The sequence below is a fragment of the Equus przewalskii genome, chromosome 15 (genome assembly GCF_037783145.1).
Source record: "Equus przewalskii isolate Varuska chromosome 15, EquPr2, whole genome shotgun sequence".
In the NCBI taxonomy this organism is placed as follows: Eukaryota; Metazoa; Chordata; class Mammalia; order Perissodactyla; family Equidae; genus Equus; species Equus przewalskii.
The window spans coordinates 47,431,817-47,438,938 of NC_091845.1; positions in this window are offsets into that span (position 1 = coordinate 47,431,817).

Sequence of the window (7,122 nt, forward strand, 5' to 3'; positions counted from 1 at the left end):
CTCTATAATAGAAGCTCCCTTCTCTAATTTTTTGCTCCTTGACAAACTAAAAATCTGGTTTCTGATCTTGTTAATCTGAAGTCCACAATAAGGTATAGACAGCACACATGTGACTAAACTGAGGACAACCTATTTTTTTTCTTTTTTTCTTTGTGAGGAAGATGGGCCCTGAGCTAACATCTGTTGCCAATCTTCTTTTTGCTTGAGAAAGATTGTTGCTGAGCTAACAGGCAATCTTCCTCTATTTTTTATATGTGGGACTCCACCACAGCATGGCTTGTTGAGTGGTGCATAAGTTCACACCCAGGATCTGAACCCATGAACCCAGGCCACCAAAGCAGAACATGTGAACTTAACCACTACATCATTGCTTAACCAGTACACCACCAGGCCAGCCCCAGGACAGTTGTCTTGGTGAGGAAGATTGGCCCTGAGCTGACACATGTTGCAATCTTCCTCTATTTTTCTGTTTTGTTTGCGGGATGCTGCCTCAGCATGGCTTGATGAGCAGTGCAAATGTCTGTGCCCAGGATCCGAACATGCGAACCCTGGGCCGCTGAAGCTGAGAGCATGAACTTAACCACTCAGCCACAGGGCCACCCTGGGACAGCCTATTTTTAACAAAATCTTTACTGCAGTTTTTACCCAGGGTTCCCACTGGCCCCCTTCCTTTTCCTCTAAGCTTATCTCCTCAGCTAGTGTGGCCTGACTTGAGACAGATCCGCCTCCTGTTCCACCGAGAGATAGAACCAGTCTCAGCCCTGCTTTCTCATGGCTCTCGGGGAGGAAAACCCTCTCATCCCCTCACAACCACCTGAGTCATCTGTGCTCTCTCAGGTTCTCCCCTCCCAGCAGCACCTGCCACATTGACGGACGCCATCAGGTAGATTTCTCAGAGGGCTAAGGGTCCAACACGACTCCTGCAAGATTTCTTTTTAAAGAATTTTTTTTTTTTAAAGATTTTATTTTTTCCTTTTTCTCCCCAAAGCCCCCCGGTACATAGTTGTATATTCTTCGTTGTGGGTTCCTCTAGTTGTGGCATGTGGGACGCTGCCTCAGCGTGGTCTGACGAGCAGTGCCATGTCCGCACCCAGGATTCGAACCAACGAAACACTGGGCCGCCTGCTGCGGAGCGCGCGAACTTAACCACTCGGCCACGGGGCCAGCCCCTTAAAGAAATCTTTTAAAGAAATCTGCCAATTAAAAGTAGTCCCAGAGTTCAGTGCCTGGTGAGGAAGCAGCCAGTGGATTTTCACTCCCGGCGATCTTTGCCAGGTCTCCCCTCATTCCCAGACAGGGTCATACGGACAGTTACGTACAAAGGGCTCTGTGAGGAGAAACGTCAGATCACTCCTCACAGATAGTGTGCAGGAAGCATCTCAAGAGCCCTTACCTTCACCATCACGTGAGGGGAGGCAAAACCTGGAAGCATGACAAACCACATCTTGAACTCATTTCCTAATAAGGAGAGTTTCACATGACATTTGAAGCAAAAAGAAGAGCAGTGTTTTCCCACTTTATAGAAAGACATGCCAGAACGAGCTTCTGTCCTTAGTCAAACCAATATATTAAATATTTGTTATAAGCAGCTGCCGCTGAAGCGGGACATGCAAACTTAACTGCTGCACCACCAGGCCGGCCTCTCTCCTTCCCTTTCCTCCCTCTTCCTGCCAAAAACATGGGATGTTTCAAATGGAGTCACAATGGCCATCTTACAACCGTGAGAATGAAAACTAAGGTGGGCAGAGCACAGATAGGAGGACCCTGAAACGCTGACAGCGCCTGGAGCCTCCGAAAAGTCTCTGGTTTGCCTCGCTCTAGAGGCCACTTTATAAGAGTGAAAAATATGGCCCCGTCTTAATTAAGCTGCTCATTTTAGGCCTCTGTAACTAGCAGCCAAGCAATTTCTAAGTGATACGAGCTGGTCTCCCTGAGGAATGGAAGAGAGGCGACGTGGTTAGAACTGACTCATTTGTAATAGATAATAATGTCATAAAATTTGAATACATCAATTATTAAATCAAACGAGTCTCACCCAAAACTCTGTGATCTACCTCTGTGCACAGAGTAAATGATGAAAATGCTCGCGATCACAAGTATGTTAAATATATTTCTGAAGTGATTTTCATCTATAATATATTAGCACATATTATATATCAGTGTAGAGATATATAATAGTGATCTGCTGTGCATACATAGAATTTCTTTTCTTATCATGCGATAAAGAATATATTAGTGCGTTAGTTTCCTATTGCTGATGTAACAAAGTGCCAAAAATTTAGTGGCTTAAAACAACACAGATTCACTATCTGATCATTCTGGAGGAAGACTGTCTCACTGGGCTAAAATGAAGATAGCAGCGGGGCCCTATGCCTTCCGGAAACTCTAGGGGAAAATACATTTTCTTCCCTTTTCCAGCTTGCATTCCTTGAGAAGACAGCCTACATTACTTGTGTAAGGACAAATACAAGTTAAAAATAAATATTTTTTAAAAGAGGCTTAGTTCTCCCTGCTGAAAATACAAGACCTCTCGTCCTTCTGCTGTACTTCAGAAAATTTGAAAGTTCTTTCTCTGTCCCCTTGAAATGTATATAAATCTTTCTAAAAGCCAACTAAGGCTCTTGCCAGCTTTACGACCTGGGAATGTCTTTCTCAGGGACCCGGGAGCCATCTCTCTGAAATGACATCAAGGAAGACACCCCTCGCTCTCTGTTTCTGGGGGAGGGCAGGAGCCCAGCTTCAGTGGGCCCCTCACTCCAGATGGTAAAACTACCTCCCGCCGTAAAGATATGAGAGGTTTATTTTTCCGTAAAGATATGAGAAGTTTATTTTTCCTTTGGATAAAGCCGATTAGCTAACACAAATGGTCACCCCAATTACCAGCTGAATTTAGGGTGAACTACATGTGACAAGGTCTACAAACAAAGCGCATTTAGATATCTTTGGCTGCTCTGTGACAACGTAATTTTCTTTCTTCTGAAATGTTTGAGGAGGGGGAGTACTCTGAAGCAGCACCCCTGAAAAGAATCAAATGTCCTTTTTCTGCTTAAAGTCAGGTCATTCAAGTGTCTGTCGTAGGAGGCGCTGTCAAGTCCTCTTACTTGAGAACTAGTTATCATTTATTTGCAAATGTGTGTAATGCCGTGATCTCTTCTGGTGGTGTATGAGACACGCGTGAAAGGAGCTGTCACCTAGACATGCTTAAATCTGAAGGATGACCCCAGTAACCCATCTCTCTTTTCTCTACTCTTTCCAGAAGCAGCAGCTTAACTAACCAACTTACTAACTAGCTAAGGGGCAGCCCTCTTTCAAGAACAGCACTCAGGTCACTTGCTAAAATTAGAGTGTGCTGGGACATGAGGACCTAGGGACAGTCAATTCCTACTTGTCTCAGATGGTGATAGAAGTACTCCAAGCTGCTGCCTCTGCTGGTGACTTGAGTACAAGCCAGATGCACAGTGACAAGTGCCATGGCATGTGAAATACACAAAGCTGTACTGTTGGTTGGCGGGTGGGTGCGGTATGTAGGAAATTAGGGGTAAGGAAAGGGAAGCTGAGAAATCATACACAGAATACAAAGAGTAGTCTGATGGCTTTTGCTAAAGAGGTTTTATAATTTCTTTGTATGATATAAATCTGCAACTATTTAATCATTTGGCAATGATTTTGGCATTAAAAGCTTTTGGTGGCAAACAGCTCAAATAAATGAAAGCCAAAGTTTAATAGAAAACTAAGTGTTGAATCTCTGTTTCTCCAGAAAGTTGGTGGTGAATGTGTAACTTCCACAAAACGTGTGTAAGCATTTACCTTCCACCGTGGGCGCTGCGGTGATGTCACTGGTCCTCACACATCTCCCCAAAAGATGGAAATCTGCTGAGAAAGCATCAAGGCCCACTTCAAAGCTAAATGGGTATTTTAAGAGGACTGCCTCCTAAAACGGCCCTTCAACATGTGCAGCTCCAGAACGTGCCTTGACACACCGCTTCATGAAAGGGACTTTTTGTTTAAATCAAATGACTGTCCTTTTAATTTTGCTCATTTCTCATTCGAAGTTTGGTGTTAATCATCAGATTTTAGAAATGTTTGAGCCTTTGAAAAACTACTTTGTCAATCAAACTAAGTGTCCCTACTCACTTTTATAAATGAATTATTTTAAATTTTGGTTGTGTTTTTGTTCAAAATCAGTTGGAACTCTTTAATCAACATATTCAATGAATGGAGCATCAAAAAAACAGTTTTTGAAGTTTTAGCAAATCACAATTATCATTAAACCTGAGGAACTCGTTAATTCCCCACCCTGCCGCATCACCCCTCAGGTGAGGTACTGTGTGTGTTCCACGATGCCTCCCAGAGTCCCCAGTGGGAGGCGCCCAGTTGCCCACCGCACTTGCCTACTCAAAGATGCACCCATCCGGATCTCCCTTCCCTACCTTCCCCACTCCCTGCATGTGCTTCCTGGGATCCCTCCCCAGTAAATTGCTTGTACTAGAACCCTTGTTCCCCGGTCTGCTCCTGGGGGAACCCAATCTAAGGACACACCAGAGGATAGTCTTCCTGTGAGCCTTGCCCTTTGTTCCTCCATATAATGAGGGTGACTCATCGTAACCTGGAGGACGGTGTCTGCCTTGTATGGGAAGTCAGATTCCCTGTCTGGATCAGCCGAGACCTAAGTCATCCTGAACTTTTGGCATGATTTAGCCAAGTTTTTGCTTCTGTCTGGTGCTAAAACAGATGCCACCACAGTACTCCTCATTCCTGCGATCAACTTCTGCTCTAACAAGTCCGTTAACAGTTACTGAAACTCAGGACACCTCCGTAGGAAGGTGTTACCCTGTCACTCAGTTTTAGTCTATTAGCTTCGAGAAATATTCTATTTTTAAAAATAATATGAGCACATTATGCATATAGTATATACTAAACTGCATAAATGTGTAAGATTCTCTTTGATTACTAAAGGAAAACAACTTTATACTTGAACATTGAACACTACAAATAAATGCATATGCAATTCCATTGATACACAGAAAGCAGCTAAGTCCTCACATGTGAGGCTATAGACTTGGTCTGTGGAACCAGTGATTGGAAGAAATAAACGCTGAAAAGCAGGGCATCCAGGCATGCAAATAAGGAACTTGTCCCATCTCTCAGCATCTGCAGTGTCTTTGTTAATCTCACAAAGTGTGATTTTGCACTCTAATTACAAATGCCACCAGGCTCTGTACAGATTTGAGCAGAGCAGATCACAAACGTCGTCATTTTATAACATGGGATTCGAATCTCTTCACAAATTATTAACATTTTGAATATTATTTAATTGCAGTAGTTACTTTAAAAAAACAAACACAAGGCCAAAAACCAAGATCCAACAAATACTTTGGTTGAAAACAGCATCTTTATTTCAGGAAACCCACTGTGGAGGCTGTGTTTTATGGTTAGTATTTTCATTTAAATATTTGATATTGGTTAACTCAATTTTATTTTTTCTCAGTAAATTTCCACGAGTTGCCATGTTCAACATGATAACTTGTTTGTTTTTATTATGAAAAATTTTAAATATACACAAAATTAGGAGGGGAAATGCTCTTTTTTTTTTTTACCTAGTTTCAGTAAACATCAACATTTTCCTTTCTTGTTTTATTAATCCCTCATTTTCACTTACCCTCTACTCGACTCACATACATTTTTTTTGGTGGGGGCAGGGGGCGGGTCAGAAGTTTGAAAATCAAATCTCAGCCGTCATATTATTTCACCCACAAATCTACACTATTTACTGTATGTAGCTCTAACAAATCATGACTTATTAAGTGACCATACCTAAGAATTTAACAATAATTCCATAGTTAACATGGTAATTAGTAATTATTGTTGGTATTCAGTAATTCAAATTGGGATTACAGGAAAGAACTCAGTAGTTTATTTGCTAGCACAGAAATACAAATTGTCACAGGATTTTGCTCCTGTTTCAAATTCACTTTTTAATTTTTTTCTGCATATTCAGTGAATTTTAGAAAAACATGGAGCTGCTCCTCTATTTAGAAGTGCTTGAGGCGTTATATAAAGATAAAGTTTCTCCTATCCCTGATTTTTTTTTATTATTATTTTTTGCTCAAGGAAGATTGTCGCTGAGCTAACATCTGTGCCAATCTTCCTCTATTTTGTATGTGGGATGCTACCACAGCATGGCTTGATGAATGCTGTGTAGGACCACCCACAGGATCCAAACCAGCAAACCCCAGTGGCCAGAGCTGAGCACGCAAACTTAACAGCTACGCCACGGGGCTGGCCCCTATCCCTGATTTTAAATAAAATCTTTATGCTCTGTTTTTTGAATTCCCAAACAGTATTTGGACTCTGCACACAGTTTTGAAAATATGTTCTTGCTTTACTTATTGAGGTGGAGAGTAAGACGATCCCAGGGGTAGTTGAGGCTTCAGGAATAAAACGATGCATTACTCACATGTATTATGGAGTAAAATCTCATATTTTTAAACAAAAACAAGAGCTTTTAAAGAAATACCATTCTTCCTTATGTGCACTGCTTTCCCAGACCCTATGAGATTTGAATTGTCTTATGTCTTCCTCCTCCGCTAAAGGGGAGGGCCTTCTTTGCTGGAGAAGCTTGCAAAGAACATTGAGTTATTAAAGATTGGCACCTGAGCTAGCATCTGTTTCCAGCCTTCTTTTTCTTCCCCTTCTTCTCCCCAAAGCCCCCCAGTACATCGTTGTATATTCTAGCTGTAGGTCTTTCTGCTTGTGCTATGTGGGACACCACCTCAGCGTGGCCTGATGAGTGATACCACTGAACCCACTAAACCCTGGGCCCCTGAAGCAGAGCATACGAACATAACCACTCAGCCACAGGGCCAGCATGAACGGTGACTTAAAGGATAGATAAAACACAACCCATGGTATTGAGGGATAGCTTTACTAGCCAATGCATTTCAATGTGTTTTCAGATGAAAAACCTGCCTATGGTTATACAATGCATATTCCAGCATGCAAAACTCAGGCAAAATCCTAACTAGTGCATTTAGTCACGCCAGAACTGAAGTCTTTATTATGTTGACCAAAATAAGTAATTACAAAATCCAACAGTCCAGAAATTAGCAGACTGTTGAAAAT